This window comes from Pongo pygmaeus, chromosome X (genome assembly GCF_028885625.2).
Source record: "Pongo pygmaeus isolate AG05252 chromosome X, NHGRI_mPonPyg2-v2.0_pri, whole genome shotgun sequence".
NCBI classification, from domain to species: domain Eukaryota; kingdom Metazoa; phylum Chordata; class Mammalia; order Primates; family Hominidae; genus Pongo; species Pongo pygmaeus.
Genome location: NC_072396.2, coordinates 122225419 through 122238561, shown reverse-complemented (window position 1 = coordinate 122238561; position 13143 = coordinate 122225419). Strand labels below are relative to the sequence as shown.

The window sequence follows — 13143 nt, the reverse complement described above, 5'->3', positions numbered from 1 at the left end:
TTGGTCTCGAACTCCTGGCCTCAATTGATCCACCTGCCTCGGCCTCCCAAAGTGCTGAGATTATAGGTGTGAACCACTGTGCCCAGCCGAGTGTATTTATTTAATAGCTGTGTACACTTGGACTTTACTCATGGCTTTAACCCATGGCTGGCTATAACTTAGCCTTTTGAAAGTCTCTAAGTTTATAGCTTCAGACACATATTGATACTTTCTTTTTAGGACCTAATGAAAACAGTTTATATTATCATTTGTCTTTCTCCTAGTAATTGGAAGGAAATTTTCAGTTTAATGAAGTTTTAAGTTGTATTAATTTGAGTCTAGAAAATTTGTACAACTTTTTTTGGGAAACCTTCAAAAGTATTTGTTTCAGATGGTGTACAATGAAATGCATAAATACCTATTTCCATAACATCTTTGTACTTGAAAATAATATAAAGTTAACTTTATGTACCCTTCTGAAAATTAAAAGCATTTAATAAATAAAGTATAATTTTTAAAATTTTATTATTATTATACTTTAAGTTTTAGGGTACATGTGCACAATGTGCAGGTTTGTTACATATGTATACATGTGCCATGTTGGTGTGCTGCACCCGTTAACTCATCATTTAGCATTAGGTATATCTCCTAATGCTATCCCTCCCCCCTCCCCTCTACCACCTACCCCCACCCCACAACAGTCCCCAGTGTGTGATGTTCCCCTTCCTGTGTTCCATGTGTTCTCATTGTTCAGTTCCCACCTATGAGTGAGAACATGTGTTGTTTGGTTTTTCGTCTTTGCGATAGTTTGCTGAGAATGATGGTTTCCAGCTTCATCCATGTCCCTACAAAGGACATGAACTCATCATTTTTTATGGCTGCATAGTATTCCATGGTGTATATGTGCCACATTTTCTTAATCCAGTCTATCATTGTTGGACATTTGGGTTGGTTCCAAGTCTTTGCTATTGTGAATAGTGCTGCAATAAACATACGTGTGCATGTGTCTTTATAGCAGCATGATTTATAATCCTTTGGGTATATACCCAGTAATGGGATGGCTGGGTCAAATGGTATTTCTAGTTCTAGATCCCTGAAGAATCCCCACACTGACTTCCACAATGGTTGAACTAGTTTACAGTCCCACCAACAGTGTAAAAGTGTTCCTATTTCTCCACATCCTTTCCAGCACCTGTTGTTTCCTGACTTTTTAATGATCGCCATTCTAACTGGTGTGAGTTGGTATCTCATTGTGGTTTTGATTTGCATTTCTCTGATGGCCAGTGATGATGAGCATTTTTTCATGTGTCTTTTGGCTGCATAAATGTCTTCTTTTGAGAAGTGTCTGTTCATATCCTTTGCCCACTTTTTGATGGGTTTTTTTTTTCTTGTAAATTTTTTGAGTTCATTGTAGATTCTGGATATTAGCCCTTTGTCAGATGAGTAGGTTGCAAAAATTTTCTCCTATTCTGTAGGTTGCCTGTTCACTCTGATGGTAGTTTCTTTTGCTGTGCAGAAGCTCTTTAGTTTAATTAGATCCCATTTGTCAATTTTGGCTTTTGTTACCATTTCTTTTGGTGTTTTAGACATGAAGTCCTTGCCCATGCCTGTGTCCTGAATGGTATTGCCTAGGTTTTCTTCTAGGGTTTTTATGGTTTTAGGTCTAACATGTAAGTCTTTAATCCATCTTGAATTAATTTTTGTATAAGGTGTAAGGAAGGGATCCAGTTTCAGCTTTCTACATATGGCTAGCAAGTTTTCCCAGCACCATTTATTAAATAGGGAATCCTTTCCCCATTGCTTGTTTTTCTCAGGTTTGTCAAAGATCAGATAGTTGTAGATATGTGGCATTATTTCTGAGGACTCTGTTCTGTTCCATTGGTCTATATGTCTGTTTTGGTACCAGTACCATGCTGTTTTGGTTACTGTAGCCTTGTAGTATAGTTTGAAGTCTGGTAGCGTGATGCCTCCAGCTTTGTTCTTTTGGCTTAGGATTGACTTGGTGATGCGGGCTCCTTTTTGGTTCCATATGAACTTTAAAGTAGTTTTTTCCCATTTTGTGAAGAAAGTCATTGGGAGCTTGATGGGGATGGCATTGAATCTATAAATTACCTTGGGCAGTATGGCCATTTTCACAATATTGATTCTTCCTACCCATGAGCATCGAATGTTCTTCCATTTGTTTGTATCCTCTTTTATTTCCTTGAGCAGTGGTTTGTAGTTCTCCTTGAAGAGGTCCTTCACATCCCTTGTAAGTTGGATTCCTAGGTATTTTATTCTCTTTGAAGCAATTGTGAATGGGAGTTCACTCATGATTTGGCTCTCTGTTTGTCTGTTATTGGTGTATAAGAATGCTTGTGATTTTTGCACATTGATTTTGTATCCTGAGAGTTTGCTGAAGTTGCTTATCAGCTTAAGGAGATTTTGGGCTGAGACGATGGGGTTTTCTAGATATACAATCATGTCATCTGCAAACAGGGACAATTTTACTTCCTCTTTTCCTAATTGAATGCCCTTTATTTCCTTCTCCTGCCTGATTGCCCTGGCCAGAACTTCCAACACTATGTTGAATAGGAGTGGTGAGAGAGGGCATCCCTGTCTTCTGCCCGTTTTCAAAGGGAATGCTTCCAGTTTTTGTTCATTCAGTATGATATTGGCTGTGGGTTTGTCATAGATAGCTCTTATTATTTTGAGATACGTCCCATCAATACCTAATTTATTGAGAGTTTTTAGCATGAAGTGTTGTGGAATTTTGTCAAAGGCCTTTTCTGCATCTATTGAGATAATCATGTGGTTTTTGTCGTTGGTTCTGTTTATATGCTGGATTACGTTTATTGATTTTCGTATGTTGAACCAGCTTTGCATCCCGGGGATGAAGCCCACTTGATCATGGTGGATAAGCTTTTTGATGTGCTGCTGGATTCGGTTTGCCAGTATTTTATTGAGGATTTTTGCATCGATGTTCATCAGGGATATTGGTCTAAAATTCTCTTTTTTTGTTGTGTCTCTGGCAGGCTTTGGTATCAAGATGATGCTGGCCTCATCACATGAGATAGGGAGGATTCCCTCTTTTTCTATTGATTGGAATAGTTTCAGAAGGAATGGTATCAGCTCCTCCTTGTACCTCTGGTAGAATTCGGCTGTGAATCCATGTGGTCCTGGACTTTTTCTGGTTGGTAAGCTATTAATTATTGCCTCAGTTTCAGAGCCTGTTATTGGTCTATTCAGAGATTCAACTTCTTCCTGGTTTAGTCTTGGGGAGAGTGTATGTGTCAAGGAATTTATCCTTTTCTTCTAGATTTTCTGGTTTATTTGCATAGAGGTGTTTATAGTATTCTCTGATGGTAGTTTTTATTTCTGTGGGATCGATGGTGATACCCCCTTTGTCATTTTTTATTGCGTCTGTTTGATTCTTCTCTCTTTTCTTCTTTATTAGTCTTGCTAGCAGTCTATCAATTTTGTTGATCTTTTCAAAAAACCAGCTCCTGGATTCATTGATTTTTTGAAGGGTTTTTGTGTCTCTATTTCCTTCAGTTCTGCTCTGATCTTAGTTATTTCTTGCCTTCTGCTAGCTTTTGAATGTGTTTGCTCTTGCTTCTCTAGTTCTTTTAATTGTGATGTTAGGGTGTCAATTTTAGATCTTTTCTCCTTTCTCTTGTGGGCATTTAGTGCTATAAGTTTCCCTCTACACACTGCTTTGAATGTGTCCCAGAGATTCTGGTATGTTGTGTCTTTGTTCTCGTTGGTTTCAAAGAACATCTTTATTTCTGCCTTCATTTTGTTATGTACCCAGTAGTCATTCAGGAGCAGGTTGTTCAGTTCCCATGTAGTTGAGCGGTTTTGAGTGAGTTTCTTAATCCTGAGTTCTAGTTTGATTGCACTGTGGTGTGAGAGACAGTTTGTTATAATTTCTGTTCTTTTACATTTGCTGAGGAGAGCTTTACTTCCAACTATGTGGTCAATTTTGGAATAGGTGTGGTGTGGTGCTGAAAAGAATGTATATTCTGTTGATTTGGGGTGGGGAGTTCTGTAGCTGTCTATTAGGTCTGCTTGGTGCAGAGCTGAGTTCAATTCCTGGATATCTTTGTGAACTTTCTGTCTCATTGATCTGTCTGATGTTGACAGTATGGTGCTAAAGTCTCCCATTATTATTGTGTGGGAGTCTGAGTCTCTTTGTAGGTCACTCAGGACTTGCTTTATGAATCTGGGTCCTCCTGTATTGGGTGCATATATATTTATGATAGTTACCTCTTCTTGTTGAATTGATCCCTTTACCATTATGTAATGGCCTTCTTTGTCTCTTTTGATCTTTGTTGGTTTCAAGTCTGTTTTATCAGAGACTAGGATTGCAACCCCTGCCTTTTTTTGTTTTCCATTTGCTTGTTAGATCTTCCTCCATCCCTTTATTTTGAGCTTTTGTGTGTCTCTGCATGTGAGATGGGTTTCCTGAATACACCACACTGATGGGTCTTGACTCTTTATCCAATTTGCCAGTCTGTGTCTTTTAATTGGAGCATTTAGCCCATTTACATTGAAGGTTAATATTGTTATGTGTGAATTTGATCCTGTCATTATGATGTTAGCTGGTTATTTTGCTCATTAGTTGATGCAGTTTCTTCCTAGCCTCGATGCTCTTTACAATTTGGCATGTTTTTGCAGTGGCTGGTACTGGTTGTTCCTTTCCATGTTTAGTGCTTCCTTCAGGAGCTCTTTTAGGGCAGGCCTGGTGGTGACAAAATCTCCCAGCATTTGCTTGTCTGTAAAGTATTTTATTTCTCCTTCACTTATGAAGCTTAGTTTGGCTGGATATGAAATTCTGGGTTGAAAATTCTTTTCTTTAAGAATGTTGAATCTTGGCCCCCACTCTCTTCTGGCTTGTAGAGTTTTTGCCGAGAGATCCGCTGTTAGTATGATGGGCTTCCCTTTGTGTGTAACCCGACCTTTCTCTCTTGCTGCCCTTAACATTTTTTCCTTAATTTCAACTTTGGTGAATCTGACAATTATGTGTCTTGGAGTTGCTCTTCTCGAGGAGTATCTTTGTGGTGTTCTCTGTATTTCCTGAATCTGAATGTTGGCCTGCCTTGCTAGATTGGGGAAGTTCTCCTGAATAATATCCTGCAGAGTGTTTTCCAACTTGGTTCCATTCTCCCCGTCACTTTCGGGTACACCAATCAGACATAGATTTGGTCTTTTCACATAGTCCCACATTTCTTGGAGGCTTTGTTCGTTTGTTTTTATTCTTTTTTCTCTAAACTTCCCTTCTCGCTTTATCTCATTCATTTCGTCTTCCATCACTGATACCCTTTCTTCCAGTTGGTCGCATCGGCTCCTGAGGCTTCTGCATTCTTCACGTAGTTCTCGAGCCTTGGCTTTCAGCTCCATCAGCTCCTTTAAGCACTTCTCTGTATTGGTTATTCTAGTTATACATTCGTCTAAAGTTTTTTCAAGGTTTTCAACTTCTTTGCCTTTGGTTTGAATTTCCTCCTGTAGCTCGGAGTAGTTTGATCGTCTGAAGCCTTCTTCTCTCAACTCATCAAAGTCATTCTCCGTCCAGCTTTGTTCCGTTGCTGGTGAGGAACTGCGTTCCTTTGGAGGAGGAGAGGCGCTCTGCTTTTTAGAGTTTCCAGTTTTTCTGCTCTGTTTTTTCCCCGTCTTCGTGGTTTTATCTACTTTTGGTCTTTGATGATGGTGTTGTAAAGTTGGGTTTTTGGTGTGGATGTCCTTTCTGTTTGTTAGTTTTCCTTCTAACAGCCAGGACCCTCAGCTGCAGGTCTGTTGGAGTTTGCTAGAGGTCCACTCCAGACCCTGTTTGCCTGGGTATCAGCAGTGGTGTCTGCAGAACCGTGGATTTTCGTGATCTGCGAATGCTGCTGTCTGATCCTTCCTCTGGAAGTTTTGTCTCAGAGGAGTACCAGGCCGTGTGAGGTGTCAGTCTTCCCCTACTGGGGGTTGCCTCCCAGTTAGGCTGCTCGGCGGTCAGGGGTGAGGGACCCACTTGAGGAGGCAGTCTGCCCGTTCTCAGATCTCCAGCTGCGTGCTGGGAGAACCACTGCTCTCCTCAAAGCTGTCAGACAGGGATGTTTAAGTCTGCAGAGGTTACTGCTGTCTTTTTGTTTGTCTGTGCCCTGCCCCTAGAGGTGGAGCCTTCAGAGGCAGGCAGGCCTCCTTGAGTTGTGGTGGGCTCCACCCAGTTCGAGCTTCCAGGCTGCTTTGTTTACCTAAGCGAGCCTGGGCAATGGCGGGCGCCCCTCCCCCAGCCTCGCTGCCGCCTTGCAGTTTGATCTCAGACTGCTGTGGTAGCAGTCAGCGAGACTCCGTGGACGTAGGACTCTCCGAGCCAGATGCGGGATATAATCTCCTGGTGCGCCGTTTCCTAAGCCCGTCGGAAAAGCGCAGTATTTGGGTGGGAGTGGCCTGATTTTCCGGTGCAGTCTGTCACCCCTTTCCTTGACCAGGAAAGGGAACTCCCTGACCCCTTGCACTTCCCCGGTGAGGCAATGCCTTGCCCTGCTTTGACTCGTGCATGGTGCGCTACACCCACTGTCCTACGCCCACTGTCTGGCACTCCCTAGTGAGATGAACCCGGTACCTCAGATGGAAATGCAGAAATCACCCGTCTTCTGCGTCGCTCACGCTGGGAGCTGTAGACCGGAGCTGTTCCTATTTGGCCATCTTGGCTCCTCCCTGAATAAGTTCTTTAGTGATGATTTCTGAGATTCTGTTGCACCCATCACTCAAGCAGTGTACACTGTACCCAGTGTGAAGTCTTTTATCCCTCGCTACCCCCAACCCTTTCTCCTGAGTCTCCAAAGTCTAATGTATCATTCTTATGCCTTTGCATCCTCATAGCTTAGCTCCCACATATGAGTGAGAATTCATGATGTTTGGTGGTTTTCCATTCCTGAGTTACTTCACTTAGAATATTCTGGTATATACATAATGATGCTACCTTCATCCAGGTTGCTGTGAATGCCATTATTTCATTCCATTTTATGTCTGAGTAGTATTCCATGGTATGTGTGTGTGTGTGTATATATATATATATATATCTCCACATTTTCTTTATCCTAGAGTGGATTTTCTTAGGTATATTCTATTTGGGATTTGCATGGCTTCTCAATTCTGTAGGTTTCTTATCTCTTTGAGTACTTTTTCAGCCCCACCCTCTTTCTCTCTCCTTCTCATCTCTCGTATTGCAAATGTTAGATCATTTGTTATAGTCCCTAAAGTCCCTAATTCTGTATTCATATTTTTTTCAGTTCATTTTATCTTTGTTTTTAAGGTTGGATAATTAGTGTTCTTCTATTTTACAGTTCACTGATTTTTCCTTGGTCTTTTCCATTCTGCTGTTGAGCCTGTCTGTTGGGTATTTTATTACAATTATTGTATTTTTTGCTTTTAAAAGATCCATTTGGTTCTGCTTTATATCTATTTCTTTACTGAGACTTTATTTTTTTGCTGAGACTCTTGGTTTCAAATGTTTTCATAATTGCTCATTGAAGCATTTTTATGATGGCTACTTTAAAATCTTTGTCAGATAATTCTAACATCTCTGTCATCTTGCTGTCAACATCTGTTGATACTTTTTTAATTATACTTTAAGTTTTAGGGTACATGTGCACCATGTGCAGGTTTGTTACATATGTATACATGTGCCATGTTGGTGTGCTGCACCCATTAACTCGTCATTTAACATTAGGTATATCTCCTAATGCTATCCCTCCCCCCTCCCCCCACCTCACAACAGGCCCCAGTGTGTGATGTTCCCCTTCCTGTGTCCATGTGTTCTCATTGTTCAATTCCCACCTATGAGTGACAACATGCAGTGTTTGGTTTTCTGTCCTTGTGATAGTTTGCTGAGAATGATGGTTTCCAGCTTCATCCATGTCCCTACAAAGGACATGAACTCATCATTTTTTATGGCTGCATAGTATTCCATGGTGTATATGTGCCACATTTTCTTAATCCAGTCTATCATTGTTGGACATTTGGGTTGGTTCCAAGTGTTTGCTATTGTGAATAGTGCCACAATAAACATACATGTGCATGTGTCTTTATAGCAGCATGATTTATAATCCTTTGGGTATATACCCAGTAATGGGATGGTTGGGTCAAATGGTATTTCTAGTTCTAGATCCCTGAGGAATCGCCACACTGACTTCCACAATGGTTGAACTAGTTTACAGTCCCACCAACAGTGTAAAAGTGTTCCTATTTCTCCACATCCTTTCCAGCACCTGTTGTTTCTTGACATTTTAATGATTGCCATTCTAACTGGTGTGAGATGGTATCTCATTGTGGTTTTGATTTGCATTTCTCTGATGGGCAGTGATGATGAGCATTTTTTCATGTGTCTTTTGGCTGCATAAATGTCTTCTTTTGAGAAGTGTCTGTTCATATCCTTTGTCCACTTTTTGATGGGGTTGTTTTTTTTTTTTTCTTGGAAATTAGTTTGAGTTCATTGTAGATTCTGGATATTAGCCCTTTGTCAGATGAGTAGATTGCAAAATTTTTCTCCCATTCTGTAGGTTGCCTGTTCACTCTGATGGTAGTTTCTTTTGCTGTGCAGAAGCTCTTTAGTTTAATTAGATCCCATTTGTCAATTTTGGCTTTTGTTGCCATTTCTTTTGGTGTTTTAGACATGAAGTCCTTGCCCATGCCTATGTCCTGAATGGTATTGCCTAGGTTTTCTTCTAGGGTTTTTATGGTTTTAGGTCTAACATGTAAGTCTTTAATCCATCTTGAATTAATTTTTGTATAAGGTGTAAGGAAGGGATCCAGTTTTTTTTTTGAGACAGAGTCTTGCTCTGTTGCCCAGGCTGGAGTGAAGTGGCGTGATCTTGTCTCACTGCAACCTCTGCCTCCCCGGTTCAAGTGATTCTTCTGCCTCAGTCTCTCGAGTAGCTGGGACTATAGGCGCACGCCACCATACCTGGCTAATATTTGTATATTTTTAGTAGAGACAGGGTTTCACCATGTTGGCAAGGCTGGTCTCGAACTCCTGACCTCAAATGATCCCCCTGCCTTGACCTCCCAAAATGCTGGGATAACAGGTGTGAGCCACCACGCCCAGCCCTATTGATACTTTTTTAATGCAGCTGAATCTTCCGGGTTCTTGGTATGGCAAATGATTTTTTTGATGGCAACCTGGACATTTTGGGCATTATGTCATAAAATTCTGGATCTCATTGAAACTTTCTTCCTTCCTTCCTTCCTTCCTTCCTTTCTCTCTCTCTCTCTTTCTTTCTCTTTCTTTTTAAAATCTTGCCCTGTGAATGAAACTTTCTGTCTTAGCTGGCTTCATCTGATACTGCTGTGTCAGGGGAGGGAGGGCACTGCCTCATTACTGCCAGGTGGGTCTAGACAGCCAGGTTTCCTAATTGACCTCTCTTGATATCTAAGAGGGTGGTTTTTCCTTACTGGTGGGTGAGGGCGGAAGTCCTGGTTCCTCACTAGACCTCCAGTGATATCTCTCTGCCTGAGAGGGCTAAGAGTGCCTTGTTACTGCTTTACAAGTAGCCTTCACTGACATCATTAGGGGGATGGTCTCGCAGCCACTGGATAGTGGTGAAAGTCCTGGCTCTCCACTGGGCCTCTTCTGACCCCATCCCAGGGCAGAAAGGAGTGTGTTTCATTACAGCATTGTGAAGGTGGAAGTCTAGGATTCCCACTAAGACTTTGGTGATGTGGATGAGGGTGCAGCCATATTTTTTTCTGTAGTGTTTAGCTGGAGTAGAGTAATTATTGTCTAAAAATTTTCTGTCCTGATATTCTGCCCTTTTTCTGATCCTCTGGCTAGAGAGAGCAGACTTTCCTTCTTCTGTGTTTTTGGTTTGTGCTCACTGTCATTTCTAGGTTGCCAACTTCTTCAGCTTTATACCTTGAATATATTAGGAAAAAAGAATGCCCAGGAAAATCTCCACTGTGCTATTCCTTGGGTCCTGAGGTCCCTAGCCCATCTGCTTCTTCCTGCCACCTTTCAGAACCATTTTATGTTTTTATATACAATATCCATGATTGTTAGCCATATTTTGTAGGAGAAATATGGAAAAAAATGCATCTACCTCATCTTCCCAGAGGAAGTTTGACTTATTTTGGCCTTGCTGAATTTTTTGTAAGTTATTATAGTTTAATTATATCTTGAAACCAGAAACTATTCCTTGTCCTAACTCAGGAGACATTTTGGAGTGGCTTTATATTCTATTTTGCTGCTTTGTCAATAGAGTTATTTAAAGTTATCATTATGTAGGCAACAGTTCCTTAGTTTGTAAGACAAAATGCTAAATCTAAGAAACATGTACCACATATGTGTCTGTTATATCTTTAAGAATTTACTTATTTAAAATCCTGTTTGCGTTAAGGGCAATAAAAGTGAAGTGATATATAGATGACAGATTTCATGAGAGAAAAATTTTGAAGTCAGAATGGGGATGAGTGTCATACTGAATTCAGTAATGTATTATATATAATGCTTAAGTAATGATTAATGTACACATTATTGCAGTACCAGTTAACTAGTAATCACATAATTCTCATCAAAATTGTTTAGAGACATAAAATATTGGCACAGGATATTGTTTTACATTCTTTGAAACAGTAAATGTAGATTGGATTGAGGGAATGGCTATCTGCTTTAACAATAAATTTCCTAGGTACTTCAGTAGCTTACTGTGAATTTACTTTGCCCTGTCTGTTGTATTACTCTTAAAGGAGTTAGAGAATATGGCTTCAAAATAATATCAGTGGCATTGCTTTCCCCTGCTCTTGCAGGTGAAATCCACTGATAAAGGGGAAGAAGATCCATTGATGGTCATAAATAAAATTTATCCTAAAAGTGTAAAATATTCAGAGCTGAATACAGCTCTCTGTATATCAGCCCTCTGAGTTTATAGATGAGGAAACTGAAGCCCAGCAATGTTAAGAGACCTGGGAAAAGTAACAAGCTACTTAGAAGGAACTGGGACTTGAATTCAGATTCTCTGATCCTGGGGCCACTATATTTTCCATTAGTTGGTACAGTGAGAGAAGAATCAGACATAGAAGCTGCCCTCAAAGAGTCTACTGGAGCAGATGGGAAGGGCAAAAGTAATTGTAATACTTGGTAGAAGGTGACCTTTCCCATAAAAGATATTTGGATAAAGTTTTTTGAAATGTAATTCTTTAAGCATTTAAACTGTACTTTAATTTTGTACTATGCATACATAAAGAAAAGGAAAGAAGTCAGAAATCTTATTTCCAGACTCTTTTAGATAAAGAGGTCCCCAAATTTATTAATTTTTATTTTGAAAAAGTATACTCGGGATAAAAATATGGATGATTATGTCTGGTTTAGAGTGTTTCATAATTTAATTAACCTATGATAAATTTATATAAGTAAATAGATCAATGAATAAATGTACTCACAGACGATATATATATATGTATATATATATTTTAAAGAGTGGATTCAGTGGATAGAAGTTTCAAAGAGTTAGATGTCACCTCAGTATAAGGAGATTTTTCTGATAAAGCTATTGAAGTACGGAATGGGCCATCTCAAATTATAGGGAGTTCACATTACTAGAGGTGGTTAAGGGAAGGGTAGTTAACTTCTTAACAGGGATGAGAGTTTAGAGGGAAATTAAGCATTGTGTAAGTGGCAGGGCCCATTTGATCTGTAAAGTTCCCTTTGAACTTTGAGATTTTATGATTTGAATTATTTCAAATTTTGTCTAAACTTTGGAGACTTGGGCATAGTTTAAATATTGTATTTTTCTCATTTTCAATAAGAGAAATCCTTTATTTTCCAATTTTCAGAGTATTTAGGTGTCATATTTAGCAGTAAAAAATAAAAGTTTTTTTTTGTAGAGTAACATCCTTATTTGTTAAGGTTATGTTTTATGATTCACCAAATTTGTATCTCATCATAGGTACATATAGGACTAACACATTTTAATACATGCCTCATAGACTGGAAGAATTTCAATCTACATATTTCATATGCTTTCTATTTTTTTAAATTATAAAGGCATCTAACACACATGGCAAAACACTTACAGAAACCCAAAGTATCCATGAAAAATAAGTCTTCTCTCTCTGGAGGCAGCCATTGTTATCGTTTTGTTTATTTGCTTTGCTTACAGATGTTTTCTATGCAAATACAAGCATGTGTGTATATCCTCTTTTAAACACAAATGGAAGTACATGATACACATTGATCTATGGCTACTTAACAAAACTTTATATTATAAATATTTCTATGTCAGGACATAAATACCTACCTTATTCTTTTATTTCTCATATAATTAAAAAAATTGAGATATAATTCACCTACCGTACAATTCACCTTTTTAAAGTATTCAATTCAGTGTTTTTTTTTAGTATGTTCACAAAGTTGTGCTGCCATTACAGTGATCTGATTCTACAACATTTTCATCAGTGAATGCCTATATACTGTTGGTGGGAATGTAAATTAGTACAACCTCTAAGAAAAACAGTCTAGAGGTTTCTCAAAGAACTAAAAGTAGATCTACCATTCAGTCTATCAATCCCACTATTGGGTATCTACCCAAAGGGGAAAAAAAAAGCCATTATATAAAAAAGACATCTGGGCGTGGTGGCTCATGCCTGTAATCCTAGCACTTTGGGAGGCCAAGGCAGGCAGATAATTGGTGGCAGGAGTTCAAGGCCAGCCTGACCAACGTGGTGAAATCCCATCTCTACTAAAAATACAAAATTAACTGGCTGTGGTGGCGCACTCCTGTAGTCCCAGCTACTTGGGAAGCTGAGGCAGGAGAATTGCTTGAACCCGGGAAGCAGAGGTTGCAGTGAGCCGAGATTGTGCCATTGTACTCCAGCCTGGGCAGCAAAGCAAAACTCCGTCTCAAAAAAAAAAAAAATCCATCTTCATGCATGTGTTTACTGCAGCACAATGCACAACTGCAAAGATAGGGAATCAAACTAAGTGACCATCAACTGATGAGTGGATGAAGAATATATGGTATATATATATACACCATGGAATATTACTCTGCCATAAAAAAGACTGAAATAATGTCTTTTGTAGCAACTTGGATGGAACTAGAGGCAATTATCCTGAGTGAAGTAACTCAGGAATGGAAAAGCAAATATAATATGTTCTCACTTTTAAGTGGGAGCTAAGCTATGGGTATTCAAAAGCATACA

The 13143-nt window shown here is 39.4% G+C and overlaps 1 protein-coding gene across 4 annotated transcripts in view; it reads left to right on the top strand.

Annotated features, from left to right (window-relative positions):
• Positions 1–13143, top strand: part of KLHL13 (kelch like family member 13) — a 205298-nt gene that overhangs the window by 17175 nt on the left and 174980 nt on the right. The window contains exon 2 of one of the 4 annotated variants that reach the window (XM_063660091.1): positions 2994–3155. The exons of the other annotated variants lie outside the window; for them this stretch is intronic. The gene's annotated coding sequence lies outside the window, so the exon portion shown is untranslated. The remainder of the gene's footprint in view (positions 1–2993; positions 3156–13143) is intronic. 4 annotated transcript variants of the gene reach the window in all.